General features: G+C 48.9%; 1 long non-coding RNA gene across 2 annotated transcripts in view; it reads left to right on the forward strand.

Moving 5' to 3' along the window:
* Nucleotides 1-5,056: 5,056 nt before the first annotated feature.
* The window catches only part of LOC134909617 (uncharacterized), a 184,759-nt gene continuing 168,864 nt past the window's right edge, over nt 5,057-20,951 (forward strand). For both annotated transcript variants that reach the window (XR_010175985.1, XR_010175984.1), the window contains exon 1: nt 5,057-5,218. This is a non-coding gene — a long non-coding RNA (uncharacterized LOC134909617). The remainder of the gene's footprint in view (nt 5,219-20,951) is intronic.

A 20,951-nucleotide genomic window follows, 5' to 3' on the forward strand; every position in this document is an offset into this window, starting at 1 on the left:
ACTATTGCTCGCTGGATCTATAACACGATTCAGCTGGCGCATTCTACGGCAGGATTGCCGTTACCTAAATCGGTTTAGGCCCATTCCACTAGGAAGGTGGGCTCTTCTTGGGCGGCTGCCCGAGGGGTCTCGGCACTACAGCTGTGCCGAGCTGCTACTTGGTCGGGGTCAAATACCTTTGCAAAGTTCTGTAAGTTTGATACCCTGGCTGAGGAGGACCTCCTGTTTGCTCAATTCGGTGCTGCAGAGTCATCCGCACTCTCCAGCCCGTTTGGGAGCTTTGGTATAATCCCCATGGTCCTTACGGAGTCCCAGCATCCTCACGGACGTTAGAGAAAATAAGATTTTACTTACCGGTAAATCTATTTCTCGTAGTCCGTAGAGGATGCTGAGCGCCCGTCCCAAGTGCGGACTTCTTCTGCAAGACTTGCATATAGTTATTGCTTACATAAGGGTTATGTTATAGTTTATCGGTTGAACCGAGGCTGTGTTGTTGTTCATACTGTTAACTGGGTAGTTTATCACAAGTTATACGGTGTGATTGGTGTGGCTGGTATGGATCTCGCCCTTAGATTTACAAAAATCCTTCCTCGTACTGTCCATCTTCTCTGGGCACAGTTTCCCTAACTGAGGTCTGGAGGAGGGGCATAGAGGGAGGAGCCAGTGCACACCCAGAATCCAAAGCTTTCTTAAAGTGCCCTATCTCCTGCGGAGCCCGTCTATTCCCCATGGTCCTTACGGAGTCCCAGCATCCTCTACGGACTACGAGAAATAGATTTACCGGTAAGTAAAATCTTATTTTTTAAAAATATTTTGTTTTTATTAGAACACAACACATCTACCTATTGTACTTCATTGCACAGCATCATTAGCCAAGTACAGTACATAGCAATAAACAGCAAACAAATATTTTCTTTGGACTATATAACACCTCTAGCACCTTTATCCATGCTTTCTCTCCCAGAATGTCTAGGGGACTCCCAAATATCACATGGCTCTTGTAGACTCCGAGGAGAATAGACCATAGTCCTGGATACCACCCACTTTCCTTGGAATTGGGTCGTGATTGTGTGATTTGCATTCAATCCCAGATACAACACTGCAATTTACAGCTTTGTATAGTGGGGAACCTGCAACTCCCACCAGCAAGTATGCCTTTATCACTTGTGAAAGTTATATGTACACCACTTAATTTGAGTGGTCATCAAACTCATTACAGCTAAAAGCTGCAGGCTGCAATACTAAAGGTTCCTAATATAATCTGCTGGAAAATGTTAATTCATGGAATATGTTAGTTACACCCAATCCATACATAAAGCCACACTAAAATTGTGCTTTTGGGAGTGACCTGCAAAAATACTATGGTTGATTGTATACAAGATTGCCAGTACAGATGGAAATAAAATATATATCAATACATATTAACATATAGCAGTGATCTCCAACTCTTAGCTTGCGAGCTACCGGTAGCTCGCCGTAGTATTTTCGGTAGCTCACAAAGCGCATGGGCTTGGGCAGTCACTGGCACTCCTCCTCCCTTCATTTTTAATATGGTGCCGGCCGTCAGCCAATCAGAGCTTGTGCACCGGCAGTGGCGGCACCTGATTGGCTGCTGAACCGCAAGTTTTGATTGGCTCACTTACCAGCACCATATTTTAAATGCCCGCCGCTGCCGGAGACTCTGTCACCCTCACCACAGCTGCTCTCCGGACTTCACAGGAGAGTCGCGCGCTGCGCTCTCCTCTCCTTCCATCCCTCATACAGGAGGAGCAGCACCGGCGGCAGTAGAAGAAGCCAGCAAGGGTTAGCACTGTGTGGTGCACTGTATCGGACACTGCGGGGGGGGGGGGGGGGGGGTGCATTTTATCTGGCGCTGGTGTGGGCATTGTATCTGGTACTGCTGGGGGGCATTATTTGTGTATCTGGCACTGCTGGGGGCATTATTTGTGTATCTGGCACTGCTGGGGCATTATTTGTGTATCTGGCACTGCTGGGGGGCATTATTTGTGTATCTGGCACTGCTGGGGCATTATTTGTGTATCTGGCACTGCTGGGGGCATTATTTGTGTATCTGGCACTGCTGGGGCATTATTTGTGTATCTGGCACTGCCGGGAGGCATTATATGTGTATCTGGCACTGCTGGGGCATTATTTGTGTATCTGGCACTGCCGGGAGGCATTATATGTGTATCTGGCACTGCTGGGGGCATTATTTGTGTATCTGGCACTGCTGGGGCATTATTTGTGTATCTGGCACTGCCGGGAGGCATTATTTGAATATCTGGCACTACTGAGGGGCATTATTTGTGTATCTGGCACTGCTGAGGGGCATTATTTGTGTATCTGGCACTACGCAGGGGGTGGGGCATTACTTGTAGTTGTAAGACAACACCCACTTTTGTGAGGCCACACCCACTTTCACAGGAACGCACGCGCATTGGGGGTAGGGGGTAGCTCCTTCAGAGGTTTTATTTTATAAAAAGTAGCTCACACCCAATTAAGATTGGAGACCACTGACATATAGAATGTATAAAAATGTCTCTTCAATGTGTAATTTCATTCTCAGGGGCGCAAAGAGGAGGATGGGGTGTGTATTATTTACCTGGGCTCAGTGTCTGGCGTACTTTGGATGGAGAGACTTATCCCTCTCTGTGGTGCTCGTCACTTAGTAGTTTCCAATTAGTTTTTTCTAATGGAGCTCCGAGATTTGACCACACCCCCTGTATAATTTAAGTCCGCTGTGTATCTCGACGCCCCTGATCATCTACTTCAGTATAACTTTATCATACAATAATGCTCATTTCAGCCTCACTTATGTCCTAAATAAATAACAAATACCAGAGAACACCAGGAATGTCTTTGTTACATACAGTGGCGGCTGAAGTACGGTCTGACAGGGACGATGCCCAGAGCACCATAGCCAGTAGGGTGCAGCACTGTGCCCCCAGCTACCACCTTAACTGTTGTCATTAGACATGCCTGGATGAAGGACCTTCTTGGCTTCAGGTGCCAGGAGGAACCCGGTGTAGGGCCACTAACGTATGATCTGTGTGTGTGAGGCAGTGGGGAAGTGCGTGTGAGGTTATGGGAGCAATATATTGTGTCTGGTTAGTGCAAAACACATCCTCCTAAAAGTATCTGCAGGATGTTAATCTTTTCCACCTCAGTATTTAAAAAAATCTAATTATGTAGTGGCACTACAGTAGAAAGGCTCTGCACTAACCGGCTACATAGGAAACTCTTCAAAAATGTACACCAACTACTCCCTAAAGCAGGGGTGGGGAACCTTTTTTCTACCAAGGTCCTTTTGGATATTTATAAAATCCTTCGGGGGCCATACAAAAATTATCACCTTAAAAATTAGCCTGCCCCCAGTCAGTAGTTATGCCCCCAGTCACTTGTCATGCCCCCAGTCACTTGTTATGCCCTGTCAGTTGTTTTGGCCCATTAGATATGCCCCGTCAGTTGTTATGCCCCATTAAACATGCCCCATTAGATATGCCCCCTGTAGTTATGCCCCATTAAATATGCCCCCTAGTAGTGCCGCTTACACACACACACACACACACACATTAGAAAGAAAAAAAACCACAATGCTCACCAGCCCTGCTCCTGCTTCCGGACCGCTGCCCTCCCTCTCCTCGGAACTATGGGAGAGATGTCATGACGCACAGCCACACATGTACACTGCCTGAGCCAGAAGCTGGAGCTCAGGAGTGAGCTCCTGCCTCCGGCTGCTGCTGAGGAGCTGGGCGCCCGCTGGTGGTAAAATCTCAGCGGGCACTCTGCATCTCCTCTCGTTTAGGTGAGCCTTTCTGGGCTGGATCAATTGGCTTTGAGGGCCTTATACGGCCCTCGGGCCTGAGGTTCCCCACCCCTGCCCTAGAGTGTCATTACACTTCTGAAGGCAAGCTCTCTTCTGTAAATCGCAATACAATATAAGGTGAATTCTGAACTCGATCGCCCAGTTTTACAGAGCTTCATCCATCACAGGTTTGCAAATGTTTGTGTCCTCTACAGACTCTGGCCCAGATTTCCCAAGCATTGGAGAGTGGTTAAATTGTATGTTGATACAGTACCTGCCAACCAGCTCCTAACTGTCATTTTTCACACACAGCCAATAACAGGGCAGTTAGGAGCTGATTGGCTGGTACTTTATCACCGTGCAATTTATCACTCTCCAATGCTTGATAAATCAAAGCCATTATCTTCTTAACATGCTTAACCGTGTGCTTCATCTACATATTAATCAAAGATGGCTTGTCCTGAGTTCAATATGCACAGTGGGATGGGACAAGCCATGGCGAGCCCAGGATCTTGCGAAAGATGCTGTGGCTAGGGTAAGTGAATGGTGGAGAGGAGAGACCCCCTGATTCAGTGAATGCCAGGACTAATATGCTGGTTGTAAATAGGAAAAGGGAAAGCCCAAGAAGTCACATATCAGTATGAACTCTGTGGACCTGAATTTCTATAGCTTCAAAAATGATTCTTAGGCTGAGTCACTGGCGTATCTATAATGTGTGCAGTGTGTGCAGTGCACACGGGCCCCTGGGTCCAGAGGGGGCCCACACCGCACACACTGCACCCATTTCTTCTATACTTACCTTTCCGGCGTCCATCGGCGACTGTGTGTGGGCCCCCTCCTCTCCCGTAGCCATCACCGCCACTGCTAGCACACTGAGCGCTAGAGACTCTGGCACAGTGCCTGAGTCTACAGTGCATGCGCAGGACTCTGAAAAAATGGTGCTGCGGCCATTTTTCGGAGTCCTGCACATGCGCTGTAGACTCTGGCACTGGCGGTGACGGCTACAGGAGAGGAGGGGGCCCACACATGGAGTCTGCACACGAGTCCCCTCCTTTCTAGAAACGCCTCTGGGCTGAGTACACAACTTTTCGATCACTCAGCTGTAAACGTTCCCGATCAGCTGAGTGCTGTGTATGCAGCTTGACCTCCTGTCCGCTACCAGTGAGCCGCGTACACACTGTGCTAGAAATAGCTCAGTGTGTTTGGAAATCTATGAGATCAGGAGGTCGTGCCAACAAATGTTAAACAGCTATCACCCAGTCCCGAACATTGCAGGAGCAGTTTATCGACTAACGCTCCTGCAATGGACCTGCATTCACCTATACAATGATCGCCGCCACCTTTGCCCGAAATGGGATGATCGGACCATGGATTGTATAGGTGTGTACTCAGCATTACTGGCCTATACCACATGTAAGTACAAAATCAGTAAATTAATGTTAAAGCGTCCAGCGACACACTAGTGCCATGACCCGGTGGGTTGTCGGCACCGGCAACTGCACACACACTTGCCGGCAACAACGAGTGACTGCGGGTGGAGGAAGGGGGTGGGGGAACCTGAGCGGGACCATGCTGCATTCACCACCTCCTCAGATCTTTCTGCATGTTTAAGAGAGCTGAGGAGGAGACGAACGACCCGTGGGTACATGCATCGCATTGTTTACATGCCCACACATGGACCATTTTTAAACGATGCGTCGCTCCGATCGGCCGGAAACACCCACATTGTTTAAAAATTTTTATCTCGTGTTGGCACCTTTAGAATTTTTCTTTGCCCGTTACATGCCATTTACAGTGCCATATTCAGGGATCCTCAGCACTGAACTGCAGAAATAAATGAAGCCCAAATATTTGTTTAAATCTGCCTGCAGTAAAAATATTATCGTGCCTGTTAATTGTTTCTACAGTTAAAGTTAACATCAGAAAATCAGAATGCGAGAATGACCTTGGAAGTTAATGTATTACACAATGTGAGCCTTATATTGCACATAGCAAAAAGGTTTGAAACTGCACAAGGGAGCTGAAATCTCCAGAAGGAGAAATCCGGGGGCAGATCAGACACTTGGCAGGAGAGTATGGGTAAAAAAGATAAAAATTTAGCTCTGGCTGAAGAGCTACAATATATCATTACCATACTTTATTTAATTCTAAACACAATTAGGTTGTTTTGATTAACTTACTGTTTCTACAAAATCTATAATATTCACGGCCATGCCTTCCATGGTGAGAATCTCATCTTCTGGTCCCTAAATTGCTTCTTCTGCTTCCCCACTTAATGTGTGTATGTATAAGTGCAATGCAATTTTCCGTGTAATCAGCATAATACAACTATAAAAACATGACGGTGATCTCCTGTCAACAATTCTATGAATAATGCGGAGTAAGCAATGATTTAATGGGGTTAATTAGAACTAAAGGATTTTAATGAGACTGATGGATGTAATATGGAGTGTAATGTACTTAAATGTAATTATTTTATGATATTGGGGCTAATTAATAATGTAGATTCTGAAGGTAATTATTATAAAGGGGTTAATGATATTAAATAGGGCTGTTACTTTGAAGCTAAAGTAGTTAATGATTTTGAGGAAGGGTTAATTAATTATTGTCGAGGGAATGATATTGTAAAAATACTCTCTGCATTGTATGGCAGGAGGCTCGGCATGATATCATGATGTCGAGCCAAGACAGAGAAAGCAAGTGTGGACCGGAGCCAGAGAAACACATGCTAGGGCAGGTGATGCAGAGACACAGGGAATGGATAAGGCTGGGATTACAGAGACACGGTGGGTGCTAAAGCCACAGGGGGATGTGCTGGAGAGACAGGAGAGGATGTGCTGCAAACACAGAGGGAGAACCACTGGAAGATAAAGGGGGGTTGCACTGAGAAACACAGAGGGGCGGGGGGAAGGGACTGAGAGTCACAAGGGGTCATACTGAGACCTAGGGTGGTATGGGGCAGAAATACCAGGGTAGGATGTGGCTGAAAGATATAGAGGGAGGATGAAACTGAGAGACATCAAGGGGATAAGGCTAGAGAGACATTGGAGAGACATAGGGGATGAGCCAGGGGTGTAAATACAGGAGTTAATGGAAGGTTATTGCATGTGGGTGCCAGGCCTGAAATGGGCACCCTGATTTTCTCCATTGCTCTAGTTTCTGCTTTAGGCACCACAGAGCAGGAATAATAAGAATTTACTTACCGATAATTCTATTTCTCGTAGTCCGTAGTGGATGCTGGGAACTCCGTAAGGACCATGGGGAATAGCGGCTCCGCAGGAGACTGGGCACAAAAGTAGGACTACCTGGTGTGCACTGGCTCCTCCCCCTATGACCCCCCTCCAAGCCTCAGTTAGGATACTGTGCCCGGACGAGCGTACACAATAAGGAAGGATTTTGAATCCCGGGTAAGACTCATACCAGCCACACCAATCACACCGTATAACCTGTGATCTGAACCCAGTTAACAGCATGATAACAAAGGAGCCTCTGGAAAGATGGCTCACAACAATAATAACCCGATTTTTGTAACAATAACTATGTACTAGTATTGCAGACAATCCGCACTTGGGATGGGCGCCCAGCATCCACTACGGACTACGAGAAATAGAATTATCGGTAAGTAAATTCTTATTTTCTCTGACGTCCAAGTGGATGCTGGGAACTCCGTAAGGACCATGGGGATTATACCAAAGCTCCCAAACAGGCGGGAGAGTGCGGATGACTCTGCAGCACCGAATGAGAGAACTCCAGGTCCTCCTCAGCCAGGGTATCAAATTTGTAGAATTTAGCAAACGTGTTTGCCCCTGACCAAGTAGCTGCTCGGCAAAGTTGTAACGCCGAGACCCCTCGGGCAGCCGCCCAAGATGAGCCCACCTTCCTTGTGGAATGGGCTTTCACAGATTTTGGCTGTGGCAGGCCTGCCACAGAATGTGCAAGCTGAATTGTACTACAAATCCAACGAGCAATAGTCTGCTTAGAAGCAGGAGCACCCAGCTTGTTGGGTGCATACAGGATAAACAGCGAGTCAGATTTCCTGACTATAGCCGTCCTGGAAACATATATTTTCAGGGCCCTGACTACGTCCAGCAACTTGGAGTCCTCCAAGTCCCTAGTAGCCGCAGGTACCACAATAGGCTGGTTCATGTGAAACGCTGAAACCACCTTGATTTTAGGAACCCCAAAACTACATTGAGATCCCAAGGTGCCACTGGAGGCACAAAAGGAGGTTGTATATGCAGTACCCCCTTGACAAACGTCTGAACTTCAGGAACTGAAGCCAGTTCTTTCTGGAAGAAAATCGACAGGGCCGAAATTTGAACCTTAATGGACCCTAATTTTAGGCCCATAGACAGTCCTGTTTGCAGGAAATGCAGGAAACGACCCAGTTGAAATTCCTCTGTAGGGGCCTTCCTGGCCTCGCACCACGCAACATATTTACGCCAAATACGGTGATAATGTTGTGCGGTTACATCCTTCCTGGCTTTGATCAGGGTAGGGATGACTTCATCCGGAATGCCTTTTCCCTTCAGGATCCGGCGTTCAACCGCCATGCCGTCAAACGCAGCCGCGGTAAGTCTTGGAACAGACAGGGTCCCTGCTGGAGCAGATCCCTTCTTAGAGGTAGAGGCCACGGTTCCTCTGTGAGCATCTCTTGAAGTTCCGGGTACCAAGTCCTTCTTGGCCAATCCGGAGCCACGAGTATAGTCCTTACTCCTCTCCTTCTTATGATTCTCAGTACCTTGGGTATGAGAGGCAGAGGAGGGAACACATACACTGACTGGTACACCCACGGTGTTACCAGAGCGTCCACAGCTATTGCCTGAGGGTCCCTTGACCTGGCGCAATACCTGTCTAGTTGTCTGCTGAGGAAGTCTGCTTCCCAGTTGTCCACTCCCGGAATGAACACTGCTGACAGTGCTATCACATGATTTTCCGCCCAGCGAAGAATCCTTGCAGCTTCTGCCATTGCCCTCCTGCTTCTTGTGCCGCCCTGTCTGTTTACGTGGGCGACTGCCGTGATGTTGTCTGACTGGATCAGCACCGGCTGACCTTGAAGCAGAGGTCTTGCTAGGCTTAGAGCATTGTAGATGGCCCTTAGCTCCAGGATATTTATGTGAAGTGATGTCTCCAGGCTTGACCACAAGCCCTGGAAATTTCTTCCCTGTGTGACTGCTCCCCAACCTCTCAGGCTGGCATCCGTGGTCACCAGGACCCAGTCCTGAATGCCGAATCTGCGGCCCTCTAGAAGATGAGCACTCTGCAACCACCACAGGAGAGACACCCTTGTCCTTGGTGACAAGATTATCCGCTGATGTATCTGAAGATGCGACCCGGACCATTTGTCTAGCAGATCCCACTGGAAGGTTCTTGCGTGGAATCTGCCGAATGGGATTGCTTCGTAAGAAGCCACCATCTTTCCCAGGACCCTTGTGCATTGATGCACTGAGACTTGGCCTGGTTTTAGGAGATTTCTGACTAGCTCGGATAACTGTCGTCGGGATCAGCTGCGATTTTGGAATATTGAGAATCCAACCGTGCTGCCGCAGCACTATCTGAGATAGTGCTACCCCGACTTCCAACTGTTCCCTGGATCTTGCCCTTATCAGGAGATCGTCCAAGTAAGGGATAACTAAAACTCCCTTCTTTCGAAGGAGTATCATCATTTCGGCCATTACCTTGGTAAAGACCCGGGGTGCCGTGGACAATCCCAACGGCAGCGTCTGAAACTGATAGTGACAGTTCTGTACCACAAACCTGAGGTACCCTTGGTGAGAAGGGTAAATTGGGACATGTAGGTAAGCATCTTTGATGTCCAGAGAGACCATATAGTCCCCTTCTTCCAGATTTGCAATCACTGCTCTGAGTGACTCCATCTTGAATTTGAACCTTTGTATGTAAGTGTTCAAGGATTTTAGATTTAAAATTGGTCTCACCGAGCCGTCCGGCTTCGGTACCACAAATAGTATGGAATAGTACCCCTTTCCCTGTTGCAGGAGGGGTACCTTGATTATCACCTGCTGGGAATACAGTGTTATGCACACCAGTGCCTGCAGGAAAGTACTGGTGTCAGAACTGTTATGCACTCCAGTGCCTGCAGGAATGTACTGGTGTTTGAACTGTTATGCAAAACAAATGGACTCACAGACAGACTGGGGAATATGACATAACGTACACAGAAGGTGATAGGGTAACAAAATACACACAAAGTGAACAGAGAAGCCCAGAGGCTAAGGAACTGGGTATCTCCCTTGTATTAGAAATGCTCAGATGGGAAAAGCAAGATGTTGTGTTTTAATACGTAGAGAACCCGAAATGCTGTTGCTAAGGGCAACAGCAAAACCCTAAAGGGTTACCAACGGGTGTGGCAGTAAACTCCTTGGTCAGAGATGGAATGATAGACACAAGGAGAGTCTCCACAATCCTAATTCTCACTTGCAGTGCACAGGTTCAGCTTACTGCCACTAAACTGACCCCTGACACCTAGCACAGTGAGACAGGATTAGACAGGCAAGTCTTAGAATACAGCCGCAAACTTGCTAAGTTCACAGAGTAGTAACAGAACCCCAGCAAGCTAAACGACTGACTCCAGTCTTACTGCTAGGTCTGGATTGGCAGAGTGTAATACCAAATCCCCAGGCCTATTTACAGTAAGCAACAAACAAATAAAAAGCTACACAGTACTGGTTAACTTTCAGGAACTGACTAACCAACAAAGATTCAGCAGCATCTGCTTAACCTGAAAAGAGGCCTTATAAAGCAGGTGCTGTCCACGCCCCACTCAGACCTCACAGACTGTGAGCACAAAAACCAGCACCGGATCCCCTGCCGTGCACAGAGCCTATAACCACTGCACAGCAAAAGACCCGAACCGGAGTATCAGCTGCGCTCAGGTTACTCCGCTAGCACTTGTCTCCCGGTTGCCATGACGACGTGGCAGCACAGGGCAGGAGACCCTAACAGTACCCCCCCTCTGACGAGGGGTCAAAGAACCCCTACCACCGGGTTTATCGGGGAACTGCGAGAAGAAAGAGCGTATCAGTCTGGGGGCATGAAGATCACAACTGCGCACCCACGACCGCTCCTCCGGGCCATACCCCTTCCAGTGCACCAAAAATGACAGCCGACCCCGAACCACCTTGGAGTCAAGAATCCTTTCAACAACAAACTCCCTCTGGCCACGTATCAGAAGAGGGGAAGGTCTTCCACTGGAAGAAGGATTACTAATCGCCCGTTTTAAAAGGGAACAATGAAATGTTTTATTGATACCCAAAGAACGGGGCAGATCTAACTGAAATGCCACCGGATTGATAACCCTGGTGATCTTATAAGGGCCGATGAACCGGGGGCCTAACTTATGAGATGGCTGTCTCAACTTCAAATTCTTGGTAGACAACCAGACAAAGTCTCCTAATTTGAAGCTGCAGGGTCTTTTCCGCTTATCAAAAACCCTTTTGGTCACTAATGACACAGACACAAGGGCTTTCTTCACTTTCCGCCAAATACCTCTAAGGACCGAAACCACAGAGGAACCACCAGGCGTGGAGTCCAGGGGATCAAAAGAATTGGCCTTAGGATGATGCCCATACACACAAAGGAAGGGAGAGATCCCTGTAGCAGAGTGAGCCGCGTTGTTATAGGCAAACTCCGCCATGGACAGATGAGCAACCCAGTCAGTCTGACACTTGGAGACATAACACCTGAGGAACTGCTCCAAGGACTGGTTCACCCTTTCAGTCTGCCCATTAGACTGCGGATGGTAGCCTGACGACAAGCTGACAGAAATCTGGAGATCGGAACAAAATGCCCTCCAGAATTTGGCCACAAACTGGGATCCGCGGTCAGAGACCACATCAAGTGGTAACCCGTGGAGACGCACAACATGCAGCATAAATAATTCAGACAGGCGTCTGGCCGATGGCAGCCCAACCAGTGGAACGAAGTGCGCCATCTTCGAAAACCTGTCAACGACAACCCAGATGGCTGTCATCCCCGAGGATTTGGGCAAGTCCACCACAAAATCCATTGAAATGTGGGTCCATGGCTTAGATGGGATAGAGAGTGGATGTAATGGGCCAACAGGAACCCCTCTAGGAGTCTTATTTCGGGCACAGATGTCACATGCCCGAACCCACTGATCCACATCCTTAGCCACCGAGGGCCACCACACCGCCCTAGATAGCAACTCCCGAGTTCTGGCAATACCCGGGTGACCTGCCGACTTCTTGGCATGGAATTCCAGGAACACTCGCTGTCTTAACCTAGGAGGCACAAACAAAAGACCTACCGGAGGGTCTGGAGGAGCCTGCTCCTGTGCTCTAAGGACTAATGATAAGAGGTCCTGGGTAATGCCCACTTTAATACATGATGGGGAAACAATGGGCAACGGCTCCTCGGTGGTCTCCTGGATTGGAGCAAAACTCCGCGAGAGCGCATCAGCCTTGATGTTTTTTGACCCAGGGCGATATGTTATCAAAACATTAAAGCGAGCAAAAAACAAAGCCCATCGTGCCTGCCTGGCATTGAGACGCTTCGCTGACTCTAAATATGCCAGATTCTTATGGTCAGTGAGAATTGAGACCACAAACTTAGCCCCCTCAAGCCAGTGTCTCCACTCCTCGAGTGCATCCTTAATAGCCAACAATTCCCGGTTACCCACGTCATAATTCATCTCAGCAGGCGAAAATTTACGGGAAAAGTAAGCACAGGGATGAAGGCGATTATCAGACACTCCCATCTGAGAAAGCACTGCCCCAATACCCATCTCAGAGGCATCCACCTCCACCACAAAAGGACGCTCTGGATCTGGGTGTCGCAGCACCTTGGCCGAAACAAATGCCCTTTTGAGACGGGCAAAAGCCGCTTTAGCCTCACAAGACCAGTGAGCAACATCCGCCCCTTTCTTAGTGAGTGCCACCAAGGGCGCCACTATAGACGAAAATCCAGCGATAAATCGTCTATAAAAATTTGCAAAGCCCAGGAAACGCTGAAGCGCCTTCAAACTAGTGGGCTGCACCCAATCCAGGACTGCCTGTACCTTGGAACCCTCCATTTGGAAACCTTCTGGGGAGATAATATATCCTAGAAATGCGATTTGCTGAACTTCAAATTCGCACTTCTCCAGCTTCGCCCCAAGCCGGTGGTCTCTGAGTTTCTGGAGGACTAAGCGTACATGCTTCCGATGTTCCTCCAGGGAATGGGAGAAGATTAGGATGTCATCTAAGTATACAACTAAGAATCTATCCAAATATTCCCTGAGCACATCATTCATGAAATCCTGGAAGACTGCCGGGGCATTACAGAGCCCAAAAGGCATCACCAAATATTCATAATGCCCTGAGTGGGTATTAAAGGCAGTCTTCCATTCATCCCCCTCTCTTATTCGGATTAGATTGTACGCACCGCGTAGGTCAATCTTAGAAAAAATGGTGGCAGTACGAAGCTGGTCAAACAAGACCGAAATGAGAGGCAGTGGGTATGAGTTTTTAATCGTGATACGGTTCAATTCCCTGAAGTCGATGCAGGGTCGCAACGAACCGTCCTTTTTACCCACGAAGAAGAACCCCGACCCAACTGGAGACTGTGAAGGTCTGATAAATCCCTTAGCCAAGTTCTCCTGAATGTACTCTGCCATAGCCTGAGTCTCAGGACGTGACAGGGAGTACAACTTGCTCTTGGGAAGCTTAGCATTTGGCAACAAATCAATGGCACAGTCATAGGGGCGATGGGGAGGTAGTACCTCTGCAACTTTTTTGGAGAACACGTCCGCAAAATCTGCATAACACCCTGGCAATCCTGGCAAACTTAGCTGCGAGAGCCTGACTGGAAGGCTCAAGCAACTCCTGAAACAATCAGTACCCCAACTAAGAATCTCCCCAGAGACCCAGTCAAATTGAGGATTGTGGGCCCTTAACCAGGGTAACCCCAACACCAATGGGGCAAAAGTACAGACAGTCACATAAAAGGACAATTTTTCAGAGTGTGTGGCTCCAATAAACAAAGAAATCTGGCTAGTGCAAGAGGTAATTTTACCTTGGGATAATGGTTCCCCGTTTAACCCACAAATCTCAATTTCCGATGCCAAGGGTACTAAGGGAACCGAGTGTTTCAGGGCGAATTGGCGGTCCATAAAAACCCCGTCGGCCCCACTGTCCACAAAGGCCTCAGTCTTGACAGTTTGACCGAGGATCTTCAAGGTCACCGGAATGATAAAAGTCTTCTTGGGAAATTCTGACTTCTGGCCTGACAGGATATTTCCCATCACCCTCAGGCCCTGAAGTTTTTCGGCTTTTCTGGGCATGATACTACCACATGACCTTTATTCCCACAGTACAAACACAACCCCTGCTGTCTCCTCCGCGTCTTCTCACGCGAGGAGAGGCGGGTAGCCCCAATCTGCATAGGCTCCTCGGAAAATTCCTCAGAGTCTGAGGTTCCCTTGGGAAGGAAGGAAATCTCAGTCTCCCTTTCAAGCCTACGCTCTCTCAGCCGTCTATCCACCCGGATGGATAACTGCATGAGCTGATCCAAGCTATCAGGCAAGGGATATTGTACCAGTTGGTCCTTTATCTGGTTAGAAAGACCTCTTCGGTACTGGTGTCTCAGGGCTGGGTCATTCCACTGGGCATCATGGGCCAACCTCCGAAACTCCGTACAGTAAACCTCAACTGACCTTCGCCCTTGCTTAAGGATCGAAATCTGAGCCTCGGCTGAGGCCGTCTTGTCAGGGTCATCATACAACATGCCCAGTGCCGTAAAAAAAGCATCAACACTTTTAAGCGACGGACAGTCAGGCTGCAACCCATATGCCCAGACCTGTGGGTCTCCTTGTAGCAAGGAAATCACTATGCCCACCCGCTGAATCTCCGACCCAGAAGACTGAGGCCTAAGCCGGAAGTATAGCTTGCAGCTCTCCTTGAAACAAAAGAACTGCGAGCGATCTCCAGAAAAACGATCCGGGAGATTTACTTTCGGCTCCTTAACCCCTGCAGGTGCTGCTGCTGCGGGAGCTCCGCCAGCAGCCTGGGAGGTGTGCATTTTAATGGACAAATCATTAAATTGTCGAGTCAGGACCTGCACCTGATCGACCACCTGTTGCAACGTATTTTGAGGGGTATGCTCCATATTCCCACAAAATTTCAACAGGAGTATTAGGCTGCTGAATATGTTATGCACACCAGTGCCTGCAGGAAAGTACTGGTGTCAGAACTGTTATGCACTCCAGTGCCTGCAGGAATGTACTGGTGTTTGAACTGTTATGCAAAACAAATGGACTCACAGACAGACTGGGGAATATGACATAACGTACACAGAAGGTGATAGGGTAACAAAATACACACAAAGTGAACAGAGAAGCCCAGAGGCTAAGGAACTGGGTATCTCCCTTGTATTAGAAATGCTCAGATGGGAAAAGCAAGATGTTGTGTTTTAATACGTAGAGAACCCGAAATGCTGTTGCTAAGGGCAACAGCAAAACCCTAAAGGGTTACCAACGGGTGTGGCAGTAAACTCCTTGGTCAGAGATGGAATGATAGACACAAGGAGAGTCTCCACAATCCTAATTCTCACTTGCAGTGCACAGGTTCAGCTTACTGCCACTAAACTGACCCCTGACACCTAGCACAGTGAGACAGGATTAGACAGGCAAGTCTTAGAATACAGCCGCAAACTTGCTAAGTTCACAGAGTAGTAACAGAACCCCAGCAAGCTAAACGACTGACTCCAGTCTTACTGCTAGGTCTGGATTGGCAGAGTGTAATACCAAATCCCCAGGCCTATTTGCAGTAAGCAACAAACAAATACAAAGCTACACAGTACTGGTTAACTTTCAGGAACTGACTAACCAACAAAGATTCAGCAGCATCTGCTTAACCTGAAAAGAGGCCTTATAAAGCAGGTGCTGTCCACGCCCCACTCAGACCTCACAGACTGTGAGCACAAAAACCAGCACCGGATCCCCTGCCGTGCACAGAACCTATAACCACTGCACAGCAAAAGACCCGAACCGGAGTATCAGCTGCGCTCAGGTTACTCCGCTAGCACTTGTCTCCCGGTTGCCATGACGACGTGGCAGCACAGGGCAGGAGACCCTAACATACAGCTTGTGAATGGCTTGCAATACTGCCTCCCTGTCTGAGGGAGACGTCGGTAAAGCAGACTTTAGGAAACGGCGAGGGGGAGACGTCTCGAATTCCAATTTGTACCCCTGAGATACCACCTGAAGGATCCAGGGGTCCACTTGCGAGTGGGCCCACTGCGCACTGAACTTCTTGAGACGGGCCCCCACCGTGCCTGAGTCTGCTTGTAAAGCCCCAGCGTCATGCTGAGGACTTTGCGGAGGCGGGAGAGGGCTTTTGTTCCTGGGAACTGGCTGTTTGCTGCAGCCTTTTTCCTCTCCCTCTGCCACGGGGCAGAAATGAGGCGCCTTTTGCCCGCTTGCCCTTATGGGGCCGAAAGGACTGCGCCTGATAATACGGCGTCTTCTTAGGTTGAGAAGCTACCTGGGGTAAAAATGTGGATTTTCCACCAGTTGCCGTGGCTACCAGGTCTGATAGACCTACCCCAAATAACTCCTCCCCCTTATAAGGCAATACTTCCATGTGCCTTTTAGAATCCGCATCACCTGACCACTGCCGCGTCCATAAACCTCTTCTTGCAGAAATGGATAGCGCGCTAACTCTTGATGCCAGTCGGCAAATATCCCTCTGTGCATCACGCATATATAAAAATGCATCTTTCAAATGCTCTATAGTCAGTAATATACTGTCCCTATCTAGGGTATCAATATTTTCAGTCAGGGAATCCGACCACGCCACGCCCGCACTGCACATCCAGGCTGAGGCGATTGCTGGTCGCAGTATAACACCCGTGTGAGTGTATATACACTTCAGGATATTCTCCTGCTTTCTATCGGCAGGTTCCTTTAGGGCGGCCGTATCAGGAGAGGGTAGTGCTACCTGTTTAGACAAGCGTGTGAGCGCTTTATCCACCCTAGGGGGTGTTTCCCAACGTGCCCTATCCTCTGGCGGGAAAGGGTATGATGCCAATAACCTTTTAGGAATTATCAGTTTTTTATCGGGGGAAACCCACGCCTCATCACACACTTCATTTAATTCCTCGGATACAGGAAAAACTACAGGCAGTTTTTTCTCACCAAACATAATACCCTTTTTAGTAGTACTTGTATTATCAGAGATATGCAATACATTTTTCATTGCTTCAATCATGTAACGTGTGGCCCTACTGGAAGTCACGTTTGTCTCCTCATCATCGACACTGGAGTCAGTATCCGTGTCTGCCATTTGAGGTAACGGGCGTTTTAAAGCCCCTGATGGCGTTTGAGACCCCTGTCGTCAACTGTCTTTCGTAAAGAACTGACACTGTCACGCAATTCCTTCCATAAGCTCAGCCACTCAGGTGTCGACTCCCTAGGGGGTGACAACTCTATAATAGGCAATTGCTCCGCCTCCATCTCATTTTCCTCCTCAAACATGTCGACACAATCGTACCGACACACCGCACACACACAGGGAATGCTCTGATAGAAGACAGGACCCCACTAGCCCTTTGGGGAGACAGAGGGAGAGTATGCCAGCACACACCAGAGCGCTATATATAGACAGGAATACCACTATAAAACGTGCTTTTCCCTTTATAGCTGCTGTTATTATTAGAACTGCGCCAAATTAGTGCCCCCCTCTCTTTTTTACCCTTTTCTGTAGTGCAGAACTGCAGGGGAGAGTCAGGGAGACGTCCTTCCAGCGGAGCTGTGATGGAAAATGGCGCCCGTGTGCTGAGGAGATAGGCTCCGCCCCCTTCTCGGCGGCCTTTTCTCCCGCTTTTTGGTGAGTTCTGGCAGGGGTTAAAATACATCCATATAGCCCTGGGGGTTATATGTGGTGTATTTTCGCCAGCCAAGGTGTTTACATTGCTGCTCAGGGCGCCCCCCCCAGCGCCCTGCACCCTCAGTGACCGAAGTGTGAAGTGTGCCTGAGTAACAATGGCGCACAGCTGCAGTGCTGTGCGCTACCTTGTTGAAGACTGATGTCTTCTGCCGCCGATTTTTCCGGACCTCTTCTTGCTTCTGGCTCTGTAAGGGGGCCGGCGGCGCGGCTCTGGGACCGGACTCCGAGGCTGGGCCTGTGTTCGGTCCCTCTGGAGCTAATGGTGTCCAGTAGCCTAAGAAGCCCAAGCTGGCTGCAAGCAGGCAGGTTCGCTTCTTCTCCCCTTAGTCCCTCGATGCAGTGAGCCTGTTGCCAGCAGGTCTCACTGAAAATAAAAAACCTAAAACTAAACTTTCACTAAGAAGCTCAGGAGAGCCCCTAGTGTGCACCCTTCTCGGCCGGGCACAAAAATCTAACTGAGGCTTGGAGGGGAGTCATAGGGGGAGGAGCCAGTGCACACCAGGTAGTCCTAAAGCTTTACTTTTGTGCCCAGTCTCCTGCGGAGCCGCTATTCCCCATGGTCCTTACGGAGTTCCCAGCATCCACTAGGACGTCAGAGAAAAGCATGTGCTGCAGTCCTCCCTCTCCAAGGGCCCCCACCCCAGAGTCTGGCACCAGCCTAGGGATGAATCCCGTGCAAGCAAACCGCAACAATATATACAGATAGATCCATGGTTATCTTGGCTTCTTTGCTGCGCCTAGGCACACCGTGGTTTATTTACATAAACCCTTCATCTATTGTTCTCAGCTGCAATACAATACAGAGAACAATACATCAGGGGATTAAGTCATTACAGCAGGGGATTAAGCCAGACTGCCCACTCTCAGTTAATTCTATTAAAGGCCAAGATATACATGGACCCATCTGTATAAAGGGGGAAGATCACAGGCTAAAGTGAATGGCCCCTCCCACCTTTGTTGGCTCTTCCCCCCTCACACACGCTGGAACTGCTTCCTCTGCTGTTACTGTGGGAGCAGCAAATAGCAAGAACGGAAGACCCTGATCAGCAATGGGTATTGTTTGTGTGCTGGGGTATTGGTAATTAATTGGGGGAGGAGTGCGTGTCTGCTGCTGCTGTAATGTCTGGTGCTGCTGTAATGTCGGCAGTGAATGCATGGGGGGAGGATGTGTGTCTGGGTGCTGCAGTGTTAACAGTGAATGAAGGGGGAATAGTGTGTGAGTCATGGTCAGAGCCGGTGCTACCCGCACAGCAAGGGTATGCAATGCAGGGAGGCGCTGAGGTGAAGAGGCTGCATGACAGGTAGCAGCGCTGGCAGCGGGTAGCGCGGCTCCCTCCCCCTCCTCCTCCCCAGTGAGACTGCAGGCACTGTGCAGACTCATCCCTCACACTGCTCCGCTGCTACAGCCATCCCATGCTCCGAACTCTATTGGGGGCATGGCCTAATCGCGGGAGGCGTGGCCACGCCCCCTTATGGGGAAAATAAGAATTTACTCACCGGTAATTCTATTTCTCGTAGTCCGTAGTGGATGCTGGGAACTCCGTAAGGACCATGGGGAATAGACGGGCTCCGCAGGAGACTGGGCACTCTTAAAAGAAAGATTAGGTACTATATCTGGTGTACACTGGCTCCTCCCTCTATGCCCCTCCTCCAGACCTCAGTTAGGGAAACTGTGCCCTGAAGAGCTGACATTACTAGGAAAGGATTTGGAATCCAGGGTAAGACTCATACCAGCCACACCAATCACACTGTACAACTCGTGATAACCATACCCAGTTAACAGTATGAACAACAACTGAGCCTCAGTAACAGATGGCTCATAACAATAACCCTTTAGTTAAGCAATAACTATATACATGTATTGCAGAGAGTCCGCACTTGGGACGGGCGCCCAGCATCCACTACGGACTACGAGAAATAGAATTACCGGTGAGTAAATTCATATTTTCTCTGACGTCCTAGTGGATGCTGGGAACTCCGTAAGGACCATGGGGATTATACCAAAGCTCCCAAACGGGCGGGAGAGTGCGGATGACTCTGCAGCACCGAATGAGCAAAGGCAAGGTCCTCCTCAGCCAGGGTATCAAACTTGTAGAACTTAGCAAATGTGTTTGAACCGACCAAGTAGCAGCTCGGCAAAGCTGTAAAGCCGAGACCCCTCGGGCAGCCGCCCAAGAAGAGCCCACCTTCCTTGTGGAATGGGCTTTTACTGATTTAGGATGCGGCAATCCTGCCGCAGAATGAGCTTGCTGAATCGGGTTACAGATCCAGCGCGCAATAGTTTGCTTTGAAGCAGGAGCACCCAGCTTGTTGGGCGCATGCAGGATAAACAGCGAGTCAGTTTTCCTGACTCCAGCCGTCCTGGCTACATAGATTTTCAAAGCCCTGACTACATCTAGTAACTTGGAGTCCTCCAAGTCCCTAGTAGCCGCAGGCACCACAATAGGTTGGTTCAAATGAAACGCTGATACCACCTTAGGGAGAAATTGGGGACAAGTCCTCAATTCTGCCCTGTCCATATGGAAGATCAGATAAGGGCTTTTACACGACAAAGCCGCCAATTCTGACACACGCCTAGCCGAAGCTAAGGCCAATAGCATGACCACTTCCACGTGAGATATTTTAGCTCCACGGTCTTAAGTGGCTCAAACCAGTGGGATTTCAGGAAATCCAATACAACGTTAAGATCCCAAGGTGCCACTGGAGGCACAAAAGGGGCTGAATATGCAGCACTCCCTTAACAAACGTCTGAACTTCAGGCAGTGAAGCCTGTTCTTATTGAAAGAAAATAGATAGGGCCGAAATCTGGACCTTTATGGATCCTTATTTTAGGCCCATAGTCACTCCTGACTGTAGGAAGTGCAGGAATCGACCCAGCTGGAATTCCTCTGTAGGGGCCTTCCTGGCCTCACACCAAGCAACATATTTTCGCCATATACGGTGATAATGTTGTGCTGTCACGTCTTTCCTAGCCTTTATCAGAATAGGAATCACTTCATCTGGAATGCCCTTTTCCGTTAGGATCCGGCGTTTAACCGCCATGCCGTCAAACGCAGCCGCGGTAAGTCTTGGAACAGACAGGGCCCCTGCTGTAACAGGTCCTGTCTGAGAGGCAGAGGCCATGGGTCCTCTGAGATCATTTCTTGTAGTTCTGGGTACCAAGTTCTTCTTGGTCAATCCGGAACGATGAGTATAGTTCTTACTCCTCTCTTTCTTAGAATCCTCAGTACCTTGGGTATGAG

This window comes from Pseudophryne corroboree, chromosome 4, assembly GCF_028390025.1.
Source record: "Pseudophryne corroboree isolate aPseCor3 chromosome 4, aPseCor3.hap2, whole genome shotgun sequence".
Taxonomy (NCBI): Eukaryota; Metazoa; Chordata; class Amphibia; order Anura; family Myobatrachidae; genus Pseudophryne; species Pseudophryne corroboree.